This window comes from Heterocephalus glaber, unplaced genomic scaffold (assembly GCF_053883595.1).
Source record: "Heterocephalus glaber isolate CG9 unplaced genomic scaffold, H.glaber_assembly_v1.0 deba00001687, whole genome shotgun sequence".
NCBI lineage: Eukaryota > Metazoa > Chordata > Mammalia > Rodentia > Bathyergidae > Heterocephalus > Heterocephalus glaber.
The window spans coordinates 17,695,273-17,715,924 of record NW_028258412.1 but is presented as its reverse complement, the minus strand read 5'-3'; positions in this window follow the sequence as shown (position 1 = coordinate 17,715,924).

Sequence of the window (20,652 nt, the reverse complement as noted above, 5' to 3'; positions counted from 1 at the left end):
CTCCCGGGGGCTTGCTTTCCCCTGATCCCCTTTCTCGGTGCCATCTTCACCCTTTGCCACCCTGACCTCCTTGGCTCTTGCCTCCCCTTGGCCTCCATAGTCAGCTGGGGCTGCCAGGCCGAAGGCTGGGACATGACATATTTGCACCGTGTGTAAACACCAGTCACCATTAAGGGCTCCATCTAATGAGAAACAGAGCCACTGAGGGAAGCTTCAAAGTGGTTAACGGAAGGAAGTGCCTGGAATGAAATCCGACTTGATGTCCCAATTAATACGTCCCCTAATTCTATTTCCTGCCCTTGTGGGCTTGCAGCCGCCTCCCTCTAATTTCTGTGGGAGACGGAGACTCGGCCGATGGGGAGGAAGGAAACTGGAAATGGGGCGGCTTCACGGATGACTTGATACACAGGCAATGGGCATATTAGGACAAATTAAGGAATTAAGGAGGAGGAAAAAAAAGAGACAACGACAGTCAGAGGAAATGTCATCCCAAGTAATAGTATTAATGGAGACTGGGGCTTTGCAGTAGAAATTGAGAGCCGCGAACACTAGCCAAATTGTCTTGTGTTTCAGGCTGGGAGAGAGAAGTCATCGCTGGACCCTTTCTTCTCTGTCAGGGGACCTTGTAGGACAAACTGGCTATGGGGCTGTCCAGCCTAAAGCTTGTTGAACCTAGATGAAGGCCTTGGGAGGAAATAAAGTTAACTACAAAGACATCTGCTTGGGAATAGTCAAGTCGGAATACATGGTGGGCCCTGCAGTGTAAAATGATCTTAGCAAAAGCTTTCTGCAGCCCAGGTGGTCTGAGATGCCAACTTACCACCCACCTTCTTCTCACAGGCAGGTGCTGTCGAGAGCAAAGAGCAGCCTCCTAATGGCAACAGGAAAGCAGCTTAGCAGAGAAAAGCTTAGCAGAAGCTTCTGGCTCCCGACAGGAAGTGGGGAGTGGAAGGCTCTCATCTGCTTGCCTGGAAGGACTGGGCACCCTTTGACACAATTCCTCTGCCTCCATTTTCCCCACAACCACTCTTTCCTGTCCTCTGTCTGTCTTGCACATACCTGGCTAGTGATTCTTCTAAGTCATGAACCCATCTGGTCACCTCCTCAGTTAAATATCTGCTGGGGCTCCCCAGTGCCCATGTGACCAAATCTGGCCACTTGAGCGTGACATTTAAGACCTGTCAGAAACCAACAGCATCGCCACCTTCCAGTCCCATCCTACACCTCCACCAACCCCAGAGTTGCGCCCACCTGCCAAGTTCTTTCCTTCCACACAGCTTTGCCTGTGCTCTGGCTTCTCCAGCTTAACTCTTCCTTCTCATCTTTGCCGGATGGGTTCCGTTTTGCCAAGTCAAGGCCCAGTTTAAGTGGCTTCTCTTTACTAAAGTCTTCCCAGGAATCCCAGTCCCCTCTTTGTGCTCCTGAGGAGCGCTCTTTGAGTTTCCACATCATCACAGGTCCTTTGCCTGTGTGTTTGGTTTTCCTAGGAGACTGTTTCCCACAAGGCAGAGAGAGGACAGGACCTATGGTGTAAGTATCTGTACATCTGCAGTAGCTGACATTGCTTAGGGGCTCAGTAAGTGAGGAGAGAAGAAATTCAGGAGGAGAGTCAGGGATCAAGAAAAGAGGCTGCAAGCCCAGGGATTTAGCTCAGTGGTTTCGCCGCCTGCTGCACAAGCGCAAGGACCCGAGTTCGATCCCTGGCACCAAAAATAAATAAATAAATAAATAAAAAATAAAGTTCTAAATTAAAAAGAAAAGAGGCTGCAGAAAGAGCAAGAAACAGCTACAGCTGTGCTTCCACGGTGCCATGTTATTATTATTGGACCTCTTCACCTGGTTGGGCACAAGAATCGGCTGAGTTCACTTTAGAACTCATTCAGTTTAAGCACCGTAACTCCATGATGTATCTCGTGGTTAGGAGCTGAGGCTTTGGAAATCTGGCTTCAGATCCCTTTGAAACCGTTCGGTCCCTGCGGAGGCCGCTGGTCTCTGAACCTCAGTTCTCCCACCAGTGAAGTGGGAACGAGACAGTCTTGGGCACCAAGCAGGGCAAAGTACTTGAAGGGTTTGACCCAGTGTCTGGAGCAGAGCGAGTAGCAATGAAACCTAGTAACCATGAGTCTCAGCCTGTACCATCAGTCCCCCCTCCCAGCCCAGAAAGAGTCTATCTGTGTAAGTAAATATTGGTGTAGGGGCCAGAGAAACTTGGGCTGGAATTTCACCCTAGGAAATCACTGTAGACAGAGAATCCTCCTGTGTCCTTGGAAGGGGACAGTGGCTTCCAAGTTGACCAAGGCTTGAAACAAGTCATTCCCTAAAGGGCTACACTGGGCATGGGTGTATGGAGAGCTGCTCAAGACAAGGCCTTTTTATCTGAATAGTCCCTGGAGCCTGGGCATGTTTGAGCTCAGTGTGTTTTGCTCTGGGTTGACTTTGAACTGGAACCAGTTTTCCCCTTCTTGATAACTTGTAAGGTTCTTTGCTCTTCTCATCCTCCCTTTCTTCTAACTTCTCCAAAGCAGCTCCAGATTTGTTTTTTATCTAGATCCTTCTTTGAGAAGAAGATGTAATGGTTTCCATTTGGTGATTTTAACAAAAAGGAGGCCTAGAAAGGTTAAGGCCAAATGCATGATTGCATAATGTACTACCAGATCCATTTTAGGATCGAAGGACTCACTGCCTCTGGTTTCATGTTGTCAACAAATGCCTTTAGCTCCCAGCCTTCTCCAGGCATTGGTCTCACTGGAGAAACATCTCACATCCCTTAATTCTTCTCCTTCCTTTCCAGTCCTAATAAATGTTCTGTGGATTAATGTTCATCCCAGCATTGCTTCCCAGGGAACCTACAACATGGACACCATGCAAAGTGAAAGGGACCAAGGCAAAGCTAGAGTACGGGTGCCAAGACTCCTGCTGGTGACATCCATGGCCAGGTCCTGAGTGCTTGCTGGGTGTCAGGCACTGAACCAGGAGTAGAGAATGAAGTGATCGAAAAGGTTGGGGTTCCTGCTCTCCTGGGACCATGTTTGGAAGACAAGAGATGCTGGACTTGCAACTACTTCCCAGAGTGATGAGTAGGAAGGAAAGGCACAGGATGCTCCAGTAGTAGATAACAGGCATCACTTCGAAGTAGAGGACCACAGGAGCCTTCCCAGAGGTGGCAGAGAATGAACTGGGACCAAGAACCATGAGGACAAGGTACCCAGACAGAGGAGAGAAAAGGGAAGAGAACAACTTGGTCAAAGAGGTAGAAGTTGGAGCAGGTATAGTATGATAGCTTGGACTACTTGGTATGGAGCCTCCAAAGACACTTGTGATTGATGACTTCCTCTCTGAACACACACACACTTGCTTCTCTATCCAGAAAGAGGTAGAGCGGATCTCTCCTCCCTTTGAATCGAGTGACTTCCTGGCCAGTGCAAGACACAGGAAGTGATGCAATGTCAGTTCTAAGTCTCAACATGTCTGACTGTTTCCACCTGCACCATGGAAACCCATTTTCAGGCTGAGAAGAAGCTTACACCACCACTGATTGATGAGACCTCCATGGGGAAGGAGAGGCCACATGGAGAAGCACTGGGTAAACAGGCATGGGAAGAAGTCTCCCTGGATCTTCCAGCCCAGCCTGGCCCCCAGCAATGCCCATCTGTGCTACAAGGAGCAGAAGAACCATCCAGCTATGCCCTGCCTGGATTCTTGACCCATTGAGTTGTAAAGAATTGTGTTGTTCTTCGCATTGAAACTTTGGGTTAACTTGTTACACAGCAATAACTAATTGAAACATTCTCCCCAGAGGAGAAAAAATATCCCAGATACACATCTATGCTTAATGGTGTTCACATTTGATGTTCACATTTATTGAGCAACAATAGTGTGCCAAGATTTGTGCTGTGGGGCTTTTATATCTTTTTTTTTTCTTAAGTTCTTTTATCGGTACATTTTAGGTATACAATATGTTTACATTTATCATTGGGTGTTTGTACCTGTACATGATGTATCTTGATTCTTATTTGATATCTTATTTTATTTCAATCTCACCAAATCAAGTAAAGGAGGCATTGATGTCCATCTCACAGATGAGCTTAACAAGAGAGGTCTAGAATGAATATGACTTGCCTAGGTCACATAGATAATGGAAGCACTCAAATGTGATCTTGAACCCAGAACACTGGCCATGTGGCTCTTGTGTGCACTCTTTCCAATATTGACTCTTCTGGCCTGGAAAGGGGAATCAACAAGACTTGGGCTAAATGCTGGATCTGTAGGAAGACTAATCTGCGTGGCAGACAGCACTGAACTGATGGATGAGGCTGGAATCCATGCATCTCAGACTCACCCATGGCCTGCCACTGCCTCCCCAGACACCGGACTCCATTACCAGCAGGGCGCATAGAAAAGAATCCGGGTCGAGAATGTTGGACCCCGAACTACAGGCAGGAGCTTTGGCTATTGGCCTCACTTGGCATCCAACTTGCCAAATGACCTTGGGTCATGACTTCCCCGCCCTGCACTCCCATTTCTCCATCTGTCAAATAAGAACAGTTTTCTTGACATTTCCAGATTTGTCATTTTGGAGAACCATCAAATCTTTTATACACTTGTTTAGTGAATTGCTTCATAATTGTAGCCTAAATAATCCCCTACAAAGCTACAAAGCTACTTGTTGACCAGAGCATTTAATGCACTATTTGTTGATGTTTTTAGAATGCATTTAAAAGCAAATATATAATATATATTATATAATATATAAATATATATAAAAATACCTCTCTGTGGGTACCCAAAGCACCCCATGTGCTACTGCAGTGTGGGTGCTACTTTGGCAGACCTGGTGTGGGGAGGCCTGTGGCAAGGCCAGGGCTGAAGCAAGGGAGTAGATTTCAGGTTTAGGTGCAGCTAACCTGCCAACCAGAGCCTCTTAAACAAGGGCACTCGGGCTCTTTGTCCATCACTCGATCCCACCTCGATCTTTCTGGAAGCTATCTATCTATCTATCTATCTATCTATCTATCTATCTATCATCTATCCATCCATTCTGAGGATTCAATGCAGGGAGAACAGAGATACATCCCCAGCCCCTTTTTTTAAGATAAGATCTTGTTAAGACACCCAGGCTGGCCTTGAAATTGCAAGGGGTTCCTTATACCCCATTCCAGAGGGAGGGATTTTGCATCAGAGGGAAAGCCTGGCTTGGGAGAAAGGCAGTAGGTGACAGGATAAAACAAGCTGAGAAAATGGGTTTCAGTTCCTCCTTACTCAATCTTTCCTTGTAGAGCAGTTTGACATTTAAAATTTAAGCGTCCCTAGTCATGGCTGCCTGAGATGCAGAAGGTTCAGACTGAGATTTTTCTACTGTCCCCAAGGTAACTGCAGATGGTAACAGACTGCTGGGTGACAATAGCTTGTGTTTCATTTCCTAGATCTATGGCTGCAGAGTGACATTTTATGTTCTGTTTCAAAGTCAGATGTATAGAGTAGAAATAGGACTGGATGGAGGTAGACTGATGATGCCTAGTAGCAACAATAAGCATCATTGTGACAGGTGAATGTTCTATCTATCTATCTATCTATCTATCTATCTATCTATCTACCTACCTACCTACCTACCTACCTATCAATCCTTTGGATTCAAAGCAGGGAGAACGGAGCTATACCCCCAGCCCACTTTTTAAGATAAGGTCTTACTAAGATGCTCATGCTGGCCTTGAACTTGTATTCCTTCTGTATCAGCCTCCTCAATAGCTGAGGCTACAGGTGTGTGCCACTGCGACCTGCCCAAGACCTATACTCTTGACATGGTTTAACTCACTTGGTTGAAACCCATAAGCCCTTTGTTGTCTTCTCATTTTATAGATGGGAATACTAAAGATTAAAGAGGTTAAGTCATTTGTTCAACATTTTACTCCTGCTAAGTGCCAGGTAGCTGTGTGATATGACATTGAACCAGTCTCTTCCACTTTCTGCCCTCACTGGTCCATTCTGTAAAATGGGGCCTTTGGATGAAATTAATGGTGGCTTAGGTTTAAAATTTGCAGATTCTTTCTTCAAATGAGGCTGATCAGAAAGCTTAACATATAAACAAGGGCCAAGTGGGATAGCTCTGTTGACAGAGTAAAGGAGAGGCATTTGGTATTCATCTATAGAACAAAGGGACGAGAGCTTCCCTCCAGGTGCTTTTTAGCTTTGTTGTTTGATGCTTGGCTCAGGGTTTTAGAGTATTCAGTCTATAGTCAGCAGGCTCCAAAGCTGGAAGAACATGGTGGAAGGGTTTGGTGAAGAAAAGCTGCTCATGTCATGGTGGCCAGGAAGCAGAATGTGAAGAGAGGAAACACTTCCAGGTCATGGCTCCAGTGGCCCACTTCTTCCATCCGGGGCCTACCTCCTAAGAGCATATTTAACTCTGAACTCATGAATAGATTAACACATTGATGAGTTTAGCATCTCCATGATGCAATTGTCTTCCAAAAGCCCAACCTTTGAACACATGAGCCTTTTGGGGGTCCTTGTACATCCCAATCATAGCAAGACTTGTATTCCAGGGTCAGAGGAGAGGAAGGCTTTCTGGCACAAAGAGAGGGAGATAGGAAGATTAAAGGGGAGTGGGGAGGGACACAGGGTAAGGAAGGCACTCAGCAGAGCGAACCTAATGGGCAAAGCTGCAGAGAGCGAGGATTTGGGGGACCCTGAGTGGAGGGTGTGCCTGGGATACAAGAGCCACCCCAACCCCATCTCGCTTCTCTTCCAAAGATCTGCTGTGTCCTGGGCAGAGCTCTGTTTGGCAACTGGTTGGCTCATGGTCAGGTAGATTGTAAGAAACCAAAATAATTACTGTTTCCAAAAGGCTTGTCTCTTGCCTTCTGAATAAATGGATGAAACAGGAAGTTGCAGTTCACACTCACAGCAACCTGGAGAGGCAAAAAGGCATGGTGTGTCTCACCACTAGGAAAAGCAGCCTTTTAGGGGAAGAGCTGGCCTACACCCTTCAAACCTATTCCTACCCACTTCTCTCTCCAGTGTGTAATTCTTTCTGTGCCTCTGGGACTAACCTTTTACAAGATCATTTTTTTTTTTGTCTTCCCTCTTTTTTTTTTTTTGGTACCAGGGATCAAACTTGGGACCTTAGGCTTGTGAGGCAGGTGGCAGAACCACTGAGCTAAATCCCCAGTCCTTTTGTCTTCCCTCTTGGTGATGTACAATTAGTGAAAAATAAGTCTCACAGCTTGGGTGAGTATATTTCTCAGCTTTCTGTTCTTGTAACAAAATACTCAAGCTAATCAACTTAAAGTAAGAAAAATGTTGTTTTGGCTCATAATTTTGGGGGTTCCAGACTTTGATTAATTGGCCCTGTTGCATTTGGCCCAGTGGTGAGGCAGCATATCATGGTAGGAGACCAGAGAGGAGCAAATCTGTTCACCTCATGGCCAGGCTGCAGAAGAAAGAGGAAGAGGAGGGGTCAGCAGTCCACAATCCCCCCTTTTTTTTTGGTACCAGAGATAGAACTCAGGTCCTTGCGCTTGTGCAGCAGGTGGCGAAACCACTGAGCTAAATCCCCGGCCCCCATAATCCTCTTTGAGGAGACCCACCCCCCAATGACCTAAAGACCTCCCAGTAGGCCTCATCTCAGTTTTCACCACCAGAAGCACTGGGAATCAAGCTTTTAAAACATAGATGTTTGCCCCCAATTCAAGGTCCAAACCATGGCAATGGAAAACCAAAAAGCAAAAGTAAGGTGAAGTGATTGCCCAAAGTATGCCATATAGACACCAAGATGTGAGTCTAAAGTCTACAGTCTTGCCTGTGATGACCCTGAGGGTCTGTGAGGACAAACATACAGCCTTAGGATCCTGAATAGAGTGATGAGAACCACATTTGTGTGTCAGAGGGAGCTGGGTTGCCACAAGCACTGCTTTGTCTTATCCATGTATTACAAAACCAGATTACTTATGTTAGTGTCTGCTTAGGATATCTTTGCTATACTCATTCGTTTTAACTTTGCTGTTAATATATGTGTGCCTTAGAAAAAGGATATGGTTTTTTTTTCTACAAAAGTAATCGAGTCCCAAAGTCTCTGCCTTTTAAGCAAAATTTAAATCCCATTATGATGAATGTGATTGCCAGTTGCTTTAGATTGATGTCTCTCTTCTGATTTTGAGCTATTTATGTTTTTAAAATACTTTGTTTTTAGAGCAGTTTTAGGTTCCCAGAAAAATGGGGCAGAAGATACAGAGATTTCTCATGTACTTTCTGCTTCCTTCTTCCACACTTATTCAGCCTCCTCTATTTTCCTTGTCCCTCTCAGAATGGTGCCTTTGTTAAAATAGAGAACCTACATTAACACATAATTATCACCCTGAATCTATAGTTTACAACAGTGTTCACTCTTGGTGTTGTATATCTTACGAGTCCGGACAAATGTATAATGACATATATTCACCACTGAAGTAGCATATGCAGCATTTTCACCACCTTAAAGATTTTCTGTTCTATGCCTATTCATCCTTCACTATTTCCAGCTCTGACAACCACTGACCTTTTCACCATTTTCACAGTTTTACTTCTTCCAGCATGTCAGATAGCTGGATTCATGCATTGTGGAGCTTTTTCAGATTGGTTTCTTTTACTTTATAGTATGCACCTAAGTCTTTTCATGTCTTGATAGCTCTTTTCTTTTCGGTACTGTATAATATTCCATTGCCTGGATATACCACAGCTTATTTATGCATTCATCTACTGAGGGACATTTTGGCTGCTTCCAAGTTGGGGCAATTATGAATAAATTTGCTATAAACATCCCCAGGTAGGGTTTTGTGCATATAGAAGTTTTCAACTCCTCTGGGTAAATGACAAGAAATATAATTGCTGAATTGTACAATAATAGTATGTTTAGTTTTGTAAGGAACAACCAAGCTCTTCCAAAGGGGCCATATCATTCTATATTTCTATCAACAGTTACAACTTACAATTTCTTATTTTTTTCTTTTTGCCTTTGCTTCATTTTTTTGTCTTTTCTTGCTTTGTATTAGGTTTATAGAATTTTCTTTGCCTTTTCCTCCCCACACACCTTTCTCCCTCTCCTTGTTTAGAGAATGTAAGTTCTATTTCTATGCTTTAAATGAATACCTTAAATTCCTACTATGCACTTGATTAATTATTATAATCAATGCAATAATTCATGTAGCTGCTTGCTGAACAAACTGAGGTTCTCAGAACACTTGGTCTCCAGCCTTTCCCCTTTACAATATTCGTCTCATTTTCATTCAGTCCAGACTAGAGTTCCCACTGTTCCCTTGTAATGGTTATTCTGGACTGTCAACCTGACTGGCTTGGCGGAGCCCAGGGGATTAGTAAAGCACAACTGTGTGTCTGTCCGGGTGGGTCACAGGGTCATGACCCTGGGGTCTATATCTGGTCCTGACCATTTCTTTTCCAGTACTGGGGATCGAAGTCAGGACCTTGCACTCGCCAGGCAGGCATTATGCCACTGAGCTAAATCCCTGGCCCATTTCTTCTCTGGCTCTTTCCCTTTCTCCATGTTTCCTGGTTGGCTCTTCCGCCATGGTGTTCCTGTTTTGGAGCCAGTTGACCATGGACTGAAACCTATGAAAACAGGAGCCAAAGTAAACCTCTCCTCTAAATTGCAGGTGTCAGAGATTTTGTCCCTGCAATGGAAAAGTGACTAATACAACCCCATTCTCTGTTTTGCCTTGAGTTTCCCCTCTCCAATCTCAGCTTCTTCTACTGGAAAAAGTGGGAGTCCTCACGTTTTCCTTGGATGATCATAAACAATACACAGGAGCTAAAAATACTCCAGGCCATCCATGGGTTGATCTTAGCACCTCTTGGAAGTTGGAGAAGTCAGAGAATTCTGTAGTAACCCAGAAGGACATGGGGTCCTTTCATTCTCTTGCTTCCTTTATGTGGCCATCTTTGGACAGGATCTTTACAGTCAGGACCATGTTCTGCGTCAAGGTGACAGAGTTTGGCAGAGACCCATTGGAACTCCTCTCCCCATGTGCAGGGAGGCCCTGCTTTGATCCCTGGGCCCCCGCTGCCTGGCTCTCTCCCCTCCTCACAGTCAGGATTTCCTTATCCCTCTGTCTTCCTCCCTGTGGCTTTGTTTTTCTCATCTCCGTCTCTGCCCCTCTCTCTGTTTCTCTCTCTCTCTCTCTCTCTCCCTCTGTGTCCTCGCTCTTCCCTTTCATCCATCTCTCAGCTGCAGCCTAGCCCAGTCTACCTCTCTGGCTCTCTCTCTCCGTTCGGCCTGGTTCGCTCATCTATCTCCTCGACCCTGACAGAGGCCCTTTGTCTTGCCTCTTCCTCTGTCTGCCTCCATCCGTTTTCTTTCTGCCTCTCATCTGCCACAGCTTCTGGCCCTTTCTATCCATCTCCCTGTGGGTCTCTGGTTCCCCTGCTCCCTTTCTTGGGCACCATGTCCTCATCGCCACCTCGCTCGTTCTCTCTCTGTCACTTTCTTATCCCCGCCTGCTCTCTGCACATGAGGTCCAGCCCCAGCCTGGGGTCCCTGGGCTCCAGGAAGGCAGCCAGGGACTGTGCAGTCTGCTCCACAACCCAGGAACTCAGCCAGCAATCATTTCATTAAACAGGAATGGCGTTCCCATTACCAGAGAGCAGGCCCGCAGCCTCCCTCCTCCGCCCCTCCCGGCCCGAAGCCCCCTTGAAACTTCCTGCTCCCAGAAGCCACACAAGGCCTCATTCTAATCCTCTGGCTTGTCTGTTTAGTGTCTTTGGAGAGAAAAGCAGCAGAGAAGTAGCTTGTCTTTTATTTTTACTTGCCCCCTTTTTTTCCCTTCCTCCAGATATTCCCCCTGGGACACTGGCCTTGAACAGAGCAACAAATATTTACTAATTCCATTAACAGAAGAGCTTTTTTTTTTCTTTCTTCTTCTTTTCCCAAGTGAATATCTGAGGCCCCAAGTTCATGGTGAGTCTCATCCCCCGCACGGCCCCTCTGCCCCTCCTCCCCACACGCCCAGGACTTATATATAGTTCATTCGGTGCCATTTCCCCAATCTTCTGAAGTTCAAGACAAGTTGAAGGGTCAAAAAGGCAAAGGGTGTTTTAGAAGTTTAGCAGACAGCTTTCAGTACAAGGAAAAGAAAGAGGGAAATCAGGAGAGAGGGAAAGAGAGAGGAGGCAGAGTCTGGTTCACATTGAGCTGGAAAGTTCCAAGTGTTGATTGGCTCTGGAATGACAGCTTAAACAAATTTTACTAAACATGGTTTCTTCGTAAAATTTCTCCTCCCCTTTTTTTCTGAGCAACCAAACCTTGGTTCACCAAGATAGAGACTTCTTTCCATCTTCCTGGAACCTTACAGTTAGGACTGGGCTGGGGGTGGAAGGAGGGATGGGGGAAGGGGTGATAGATTTCCAAGGCAGGGAGGCTTGAGAATATAGAACCATCTCCCAGCCAGGCCTGCTTTGTGGCTTTACCTTTCCTGCCACTTAGGGAAAGCTAGGAAAGCCTGCTCACTGGAGGATGGGGATGGCTTCCAGGTGTCCCTGAAAAGTGGGTAGTGAGGAGGAGAAAAGATGCATTAGGTCAGGCTGATGGTTGTCACATCCAGAGAAGGTTTGGTGACCATATTGGTCTCCTAGGGCTGCCACAACAAAGACCCCAGGCTGAACAGCTCAAAGCAACACAAACCTATTCGTCTCACAGTTCTGGAGCCAGCAGACTGCAATGGTGTCACCAGGGCTGTGCTGGTTCCAAAGGTTCTCAGGGAGGACCCTTCCTTCTGCCTCCTCCAGCTTCCGGTCACCCCAGGTGCTCCTTGGTTTGTGGCTGAATTACTCCAGCCTCTGCCCCCAGCATCACAGGGCCTCCCCATTGTGTGCATCAAATCCTCGGCCCCTTTCTCCATAGGGACACTTGTCTGGATTTCAAGGTCACCTTAACTCAAAGGTGATCTCATTCTGAGATTTTTACATCTCCAAATATCCTATTTCCTCCCCTTCCAAAACAAGTGCCACTGGCAGTTACTGGGAGAGGGTGTTAGGATGTATCTTTTGGGGGACACCATAAACCCGTTGCTGTGACCGTGGCACATGGAGTACGCAGCCAATGAAGGACACTCGGGAGGACACAGCTGTGTCTTCCTTTCACTCTGATTATTTCAAGGGGAAAGTCTGCCTGGGGCTGGTGTGTCTCCAACATCTTCTTGCCCCAGTGTAGCATTCTTTTTAAGGAGCAAAGTGACATCCTTCAGGGTGAGAAGCGACAGCAGCAAGTGTACCCGGTATTTATGACATGCTTGACTCATGTGGCCTTGTGTTTATGAAAATCGGTACTGGCCTTTCGCAGGTGGTCATGATGTATAGCTTCCTTGTGTATTAAATTAAAATCTGAGCATAAAATAAGCAGTTGAGCTGGAAAAGTGTTAAGCAAATAAATAAAGTAAATGGTTCCTAGACATGGAAACTGCTGTGGGCTTGCTGCGTGGACGAAGGAAGATTAAGAAATGCTCAAGTGGTGTGTTGGTGTCCACTGGGCGCATCAGGAAGAGGGTGGGTAAGACAGATGCTGTCTGCTGGAGCTGGCGTTTCTCCTTGACCCTCAGCCACTGTTTCTAAAGTTTGCATACATGGGGCTCCCCTTGAGATTTTGTTTGAGGGGCGGGCAAAAGAAAACCTCCCAAAGCTCCATAATGAAAAGAGCTCTTTAAAAAACCAACCTCCTCTGCCTCTTTACTTTTATTTTGCAGATGAAGAATTTAAGGCTCAGAAACGAAGACAGAATTGTCCAAGATCACCCAGGCATCTGGATTCCCATATGTTGAGCTACTACTGTGTACAGGGCAGCTGTGATCCATGAATTCTTTACAACATGAATTACCATGTTAAGTCTTTGGAGTAGCACTGTGAAATTGCTGGAATGTTATATGGGAGGAAACTGAGGCTCAGAGAATTTAGGAGCTGAACTAAAAGCACTGAGCTGATAAGGAGAGGCACTGGGATTCCATGTCTGATGGATTTGCCATCTGGTGTCCTTGAGGCATTAGCCTGGGCCTCTCGGATGTCCTTTGCTAGTGTCTGCATGCCTCCCCCATCCAACACACACATACACACATGCGCATGAACTCATACACACACACGCACACACACGTGGACACGGAAGGCTTCTCCATCAAAGCATTCGGATAAGCACATTTTGAGTTTTTGTTTCTTTCTGCAGGTTCTCTATTCAGAATCTTTCCCAAGTGACACTTCTCCGTTGGCCCACTTGTAGATGACAATAGATATCTGCTTTCTCCAGAGGGAATGGGCACAAGGAAGACCTTCCTTCTTGGGGAAAAAAAGAGGAGCTGGGTGCAGGACAGATTTTAAGCCTGCGGGTACTGGGTGATGGCTCTCTGCTCTGGGAGTTCCTAACATCAGAAGAAAGACAATCGAATGAAGTCAACTGTCTGGCTGCTTTTCAAACACCCAGATGTTATTGCTTCACACCGTGATCACAGGAGTGACCTGCCTCTAATCTGCTAACTGTGGGGCGTCTGCCTCGTCGGCACTGCAGTGTTCTAGATTTCTGGAAGTTATGCTTGGAGAAGTTGATGGGCATCATGAATCCTTCCCACCCCCAGCTAAATGGCCACACCTAACATTTTTTCATACAGTCTATTGAAGTTTATATGCTCTGGCAAACTGTTCTCTGAGCTCTGGTGTAAGAGTCCCCTGTCACTAACCAGGATGAAAACATCCCGGCATAGATATTCTCTTGGGTGATTCCTTTGATGAAAAGATGGGGAAACTGAGGCCCAAGGATCTTTTCTTTTTAAATTTTATTTTATTGGTACATTTTAGGTATACAACACAATGACATTCATCATTGGAAATTTACACCTTTACATAATCTCTCTTGGTTCTTATTTTTTCCCCTTCCCCTGCCCTCCCTTCAACCCCTCCACCCCTCCCTATTTACAAAGACTTTGTTTCCATTTTTCCATTTTCTCATATTAATTCCATTCCCTTCTTTAATTCCCCTACCCCTCCTACTTCCCCTTCCCCTTTGCCCCTTTTCTTCCTATCTCACATTATCTGTTATACCTTTTAGTCCTTATTTACACTCTCAGTTTCTCACACTGGAGAAGCTATTCGGTATTTACATGTGTGTCCTGTTTATTTCACTTAAGAGTATGAAGCCCAAGGATCTTGGAAGATCTCCTCCAAGCCGAGGGATAGTTAGGACCACAGCCAAGGTGTAGGTGCTCTACCTTCTCACACTTGGCCCAGCATCCTTTTCAACAGCCTCCGCCTGTCTCTGAAAGCTTTGGGAACTTCCGGTCAGACACAGGCAGCCCTGGGAAACGAGGCCACCAGGAATTACGGGGCAAAGGTAAAGGACCCCACACCAAGGCCCCACAGCTTTCGGGCTTGAGTTGGTGATGCAATTGCTTGGTTCCTCAGTTTCCCCATCAGTAGCACCATCCTTATAGAGTCACAGGGGGGACTAAAATAGAATCCACATAACATTTTGATACAGGCAGACAGTGTACATTCATTTAATAGCTATTATTATTATAACAGTTTTTAGGGTTATTGCAGATAAAGAAAAGCCCTCCTTTGGTCTATTACAGAAGGCCCAGGCATATGCACTGCCCCACCCCCAGCTCAGCCAGAGGATGTTCTTTTCAGGCGCAGACTGATTTTGGAATTGGAGAGGTGGAGATGAGAAGTTCTTGGAGACTAAGCATCTTGATCTTGTGATTTTTAGGCAGAGAAATGAACATGTAGAGAAATCAAGGGTTTTTTCTGACAATCTGATAGTCAGAGGCACAGCCAGATGCCCAGAACCTTCCACCTGGAGAACTGGCCTCCATCCCATCGGTCTCCCACTCTCCCCACTGCTTCTGGCTACTCTGGACCAATGGTGAATCCTGAGGGTGAAGGGGTTAACACCGAGTCCACAGCTGGCTAGAGCAAGCTTCCTCAGCTCTGATTTTCATTTGCAAAACAAACAAACAAGAGACTCTCTAATAACTCCCAGGCCTCCTTCTCTGTGGCCGAGATGTGGATTTTGCAAAAAAGCAAGGCTTCCAAAGATCCCTAATTGCTATGCTGTTGTTGATGGAAAACTAAAGGCTGTTTCCGGGCAGGCACAAGGTATACAGGCCTATTCGTTCATTGATCTGCCAAAAGATGACCGTCGAAGGCTCACTTCCTGCCTCCCTACCTCCTTCCTGTCTGTGACAGTGGACACAGCCCCCTGGGTAGCCTCAGAGAAAGGAAGAAGGTCCCAGAACATTCTAGAGCATTCCTGAGCATTCCAGAATGGCTCTACTCAGGGAAGCTACAGGAACAGGGAGGCAGGGAGCAAACAAACACCAGTCTGAGAGGGATACCTGGGCTCTGGTGCAGTGATGTCCAGCTCTCCAGGTTGATTCCTAGTTCATTGCCTGGTTTAAAGCCATATCAGCATTCTCAATTATCCACTCTTTTCTCCATTTCCTCTTTCTCTCCCTCCTACTTCCTCTTCTTCATTTTGTCTACTTGGAGTAGTAAATTTAACAGGCACCAGGGTTTGCACTAAGCCTTTTGTAATCATTATCTTGCTCTGTCCTTGCAAGAAGTCAGTGTGGGTTTTTTGTGTGTCACTCTCTTTGTCCAGATAAGCAATGGAAGACAGAGACAAGGCCACGGTGGCCACAATCGCACAGATGGTAAGTGGAGGAGCAAGTTTTGACCCTAAGTCTGTGGCTTTTTACATCCTAGGCTCTTTACTTCTAGTTGATTTGGGTAATTACCTTTCACTTGACACATCAAAGATGGAACATACATTCCCACAACTGATATCATCTCAGCTTCAGGGATGGAAACATAGTTTTAGAAACATCTGCGAGTCTGGAAGAAGAGAGTAGAAGCTAAGCTAGAGGCGGTGAGGGAGCTGCCTCTGTCTCTTTTATAATGGCACTAATCCCACTCAGATGGGGCCCACCATCACAGTTTAACCACCTCCTAAGACCTTACTTCCTGGTGCAGTTCATCACTGTACCAGAAGGTTGTCCACTAACTACTCTCTTTGCAGCTGAATAGACAGTTCTTTATTCAAGGGAGATCCGAGTGCTACATCTTCCTGGCTACTATACCCCTCTATGCCTGCTATACAAGAGTTTGTCAAAACAAGCAGTGTGCATTTAAATTAAAAATGTATCACAGTAAAAGACACATTGCCATTAATCTCCCTCAAAATTCTCCCCCTCACTTCAAACACACTTATGCTAACCTTCTTTCCACTTTCTGATGCAGTCCTCTAAATCCTCTTTACAAGGTGTGATTAAAAACACAGTGAATGCGGCTGCGGAGTGCCAGCCAATGGTAAGGCCTGGCTCCTAAAAACATCACAGTGCATCCTCCTCTACCTTATTCACCAAATCTGGCACTGTGGGACTTCTGGATCTTCTCCAAAGTCAAAATGACCACGGAAAGTAAACATTTTGGAGCAATGCAAGATATTAAGGCAACCATGACAGCACAATTAAAGACACTCACAAAAGAAGACTTCCAGAATGGCTTCAGAAAGTGTCAGGAACAATAGGGTTAGTATGTTCAAAGTGATGGGGAGTATTTGGTGGAGGATTAATGGCGATGTGTGTTTTACTGCAATCATTTTTAAAATTTAAGCCTTCACCATATTTATTGATTACAGCAAGTTTATGCAACAAAGTACTAGGCCCTGGGAGCAGGGAAAGGAAGGTAAAGCTTGATTCCTGCCTTGAGAGAGATTCCCAAACAAAATCTTTTAGGGAAAAATGGCCCAGAAGTAGCCATTAATTCCCATTGCAACTAATATAAAATTCTGTATTTTAATAGAGAAGTAAGCACAAGGTAAACCAGTGACATATAATATGGATCATAATTAGATGTCACAGCTCCCTGTAAAATGTGTTATTACACTAATAGGTTATAACAATTCCTGCAAAAACATGTTGCCAGCTATAATGCCAAAGCTTACTACTAGTTTATGAGTTATCTGCAGGCTCTGCAAATGTGAATATTGGTTCACAAAATGCCGTTTTCTGCTGGAGAAGACTCGTTTTCAGACCAGACAACATGCTGAGTGCAAACGCTTGGTACACAAAAGTGGATCAAGTGGAGATTGCATCAAATACTTCCTTGAGCAAGAACCTTTGATGATAACGAGGAGATTGGTATGTTGTTATCTATTGTTGCTTAATAAGCCAGCCTGAATTTAGTACTCTAAAACAACGACCATTTGATTACGCTCATGGTTTCTCTGGGTCAGGGTTCACGGATCAGGGCAATAGGACTGTTTTGTCTCTGCTCTGTGATGGCCTGGCCTCACCTGGGAAGATTCTTAAAGGCTGGGGGCTGGAACCATCGGAAAGTTCCTTCACTCATATGACCAATGCCTGGGCTTAGCATTTTCTTGCCATGAAAGTTACCTTTATAATAAAAATATAATGGTATTGTTGTTTCAGTCATATCCAAATTCCTGGATTGAGAAGACTGTACTGAGATGGCCTGTCAGGTCCCATCTGTGATGCCCTGCTGCTTGCTGACTTGTATGCTGTGCTATGCAGCCCCCTCTCTTCCCTGCTGCCTCCCAGAGGGGCCAGGCTGTATCCAGGCACATGACATAGAAATGTAAGACGTCCATCTGACCATGCATTCTCATCATGCCTCTGAAATTGAAAGTGACTTTGGATAACACAACTTCCACTTTCCATGTTCCAGGCTCACGGGGTATCCTGAGCTCCTAGCCATGATGCCCCTCTTCCCCCATATCGCTCATGTTCCAGATCCTCCTGCTACAGGCCTGGCACACAGTAACTGATCAATTCACATCAAAAAGACTGCCCTTGGCATTCCATTCCTTTCGAACCATACATCCGTCTCCTTCACACATATTTCTATTTTCTTCCTTGGCCCATATCCTAGTTGGTTTTCTGCTGCTATAACAGAATGCCACAGACTGGGTAAGTTTAAAATAACAAGTTTACCTGGTTCGTGGTTTTGCAGGCTGAGGAGTCCAAGATCGAGGGCCTGTATAGATCTTGCTGTGGAAACATGGTGGAAGGGATCACATGACCATGGGGGACGTGAGAAAGAGAGAGACAGAGACAGAGAAGAAAACAGGGCTGAACTCCTCCCTTTTAAACTAACATACTCCTTCAGTAATAGCCTAATCCATTCATGAGGCCTCTCCCCTGAAGACCACCATGGTGGTAATTAAATTCCAACAGAGTTTGGGAGAGAACATTGGAGCCACAGTGGTCCCTAGGGCTCTTGCCTTGAACTGTCTCCTGCCCTGGGGGGTGGGTTCCAGACTCCTCTCACTCATTCTCTCTCCAGGAAGCTTGCCCTGTCACCCGAGTCTTTGTGCAAGTGCATCTCTGTCAGAACTGCTGTTCTTTCACACAGCAATGGACTCATGCAGGGAGAGTTCCTTCTCATATGTAAGGATGAGATGTACCCCAAAGGTTCAAAACAAAACAAAATAGCTGTCTTCATTTCCACTTCGCCTGTAGATGCTCGTTTCCATGAAGCACATAAAAAATTAAATTTACCAATTAGAGGCAATGATCTCTTCAGTAAATACTCAGTAGATTCAGGATTCAAACTCCTGGGCAGGGCTGTGTCTCCTTTTCCAAGGGGTTTCTGATCCCTGACTGAACACCAAGGAGTCCTCTGGGTATGGAGACAAGGGCTTCCCCTTCCACCGAGGGAGATGGGCCTCCCCTGTATCTTTGCTGAGCTCAGCTAGGCCATGGGGAAGTGGCCTGGCTTGCCTGAGAGGGGCCATGCCACCAGATGGCCCTTGTCCTGTCCTTGTCCATGGTGGAAAGATCTCCCACAGTCTCACTCCAGGTCCATTCTGGGTCTTTTTCTCCTAGTGCTCCCCATATTCCTTAGATGCTCTAGCAGCCCCTGGGGGATGGAAGGCACCTTCTACTCCAAGCACCAAGATACTTCTGTTCCGGAGAACTGGGGCCACCACCCAGCTGCAGTTAGATCTGCCAAACCCGCTGGATGACCCTGCCTCCGCTGGAACTGTGACAGGGTGCAGCCTGCTGCCCGTCCCTGGTGGCATAGCACTGCATGGACTTTCTTCCTCCCCTTCCTGCCTGGGAAGGACTCCCTTTAGGATCACATCCTCTTGTGCTCTTCTTCTGTGGAGTTCTCTACTCCAGGGTCAGCTACCTTCCAGACCTAGCGACAGTCACACTGTGCATTTGACTTAATGGCAAAGGAAAATGGGGCTGGGGGAGGAAATGTACATCAGGAGATAGCAACACACACACAAACACACACACAAACATACACACACACACACACACACACACAGCCCTCTTGTTACCCTGGACTCCTTGGGAACAGAGCAGTGTCTAACTCATCTCTATAGTCCCAGGACATCGAACAGGGCTTGAGGCAAAGAAAAAGCTGAAGAAAAGTTTCTAGAAAGGCACCTTGATTTCTCAGATGCCACCCTTGACTTTTAGAGACCTTGGTACCTGGCCTGGGATTCTCTGGACTGACAGTTGGCTGGCTCTATGTCCCACCAGGGGAAAATGAAGGCAATGTCATCTAAGGCTGGGCACTAGAATTTGCATATCTGATCTATATCAGACCCAGTAGCATGCACTTGCAATAGATGATGTATCATATGGGATCAGTTTGATCATTTGCCTCTTAAACATGAACTGACTGACATTCAGAGAGGCTAAATCTCTTGTCTGAACACAGGTTGTCCATAAAATAAAGGACAGGAATTCAATTTCAGGAATGCAGGACTGCCAAGCTCAGAACCTTTTGTCCAGCCCACGCTGGATTGAGAGGTCTGCCTGGGAGTCCTTAGAGTTCAGTCTTGGTATGCAGCACTTGCACACCCACATCTCCAGGAGGGCAGGCGGTGGAACTGCAGGCCGTGGATTGCAAGTGACTGGTGCCAGACGTCCCTGCTATGGACCACACCATATGGAGCCTAGAATTCATCACAGCCTTTGGCAGGCAGCCTGGCCTGCACATAACCCCAGAAGGCGACGTTTTGATCAGGAAACTTGCAGCTGTTTTCAAAGTCATCGTCGGAATTTTCAATTTTATTTTATTTTTAGGAAGCGTGTGTGTCCTTTGTTTTTGGACCCAACCTTCTTCTTTCTCATTTGCTGTTCTGCATAACCATGTAGGTACACAGCACATGACCGGAGAGATATTGGGAGGTTCGGGGAGGTTAACACACCTCATTTGGCCAAGGAAGAAAGAGCATTTCAGGGGAAAAAAAAATCCCCAGTAAGTTGAGCAAAACTCCCAAGAAAAGTTAAGCACATAAACAGCTGTGGCCTTGCCGCAGAATCTCAAGGCTGCAGTGGGAAAGGAAAGCGTATGAAGAGGCTCTGAGCCTTCCAAAAAGTGAGCACGGCTTCGCTCCCTAAGGTGAGGCGTAGGGAGCACAAGGCAGACACCTCAGGATGGAGTCCGGCCTGCCGCACCACTCTGCCATGGGCCCTGGGTGAGATCTGGAGGCCTCTTAGAGTTCTCAGCTTTTTCTTTTTCCAAGTGATTCACCAGATCCTCCTCATGCTGGGGCCAAGTTCTTGAAAGTGCAGCCACATTTGAATTCTCCAAAGTCAAGTCACATTGTAGGCTTTGGCTGCAAAAGGCTTGGAATCCAGCCAC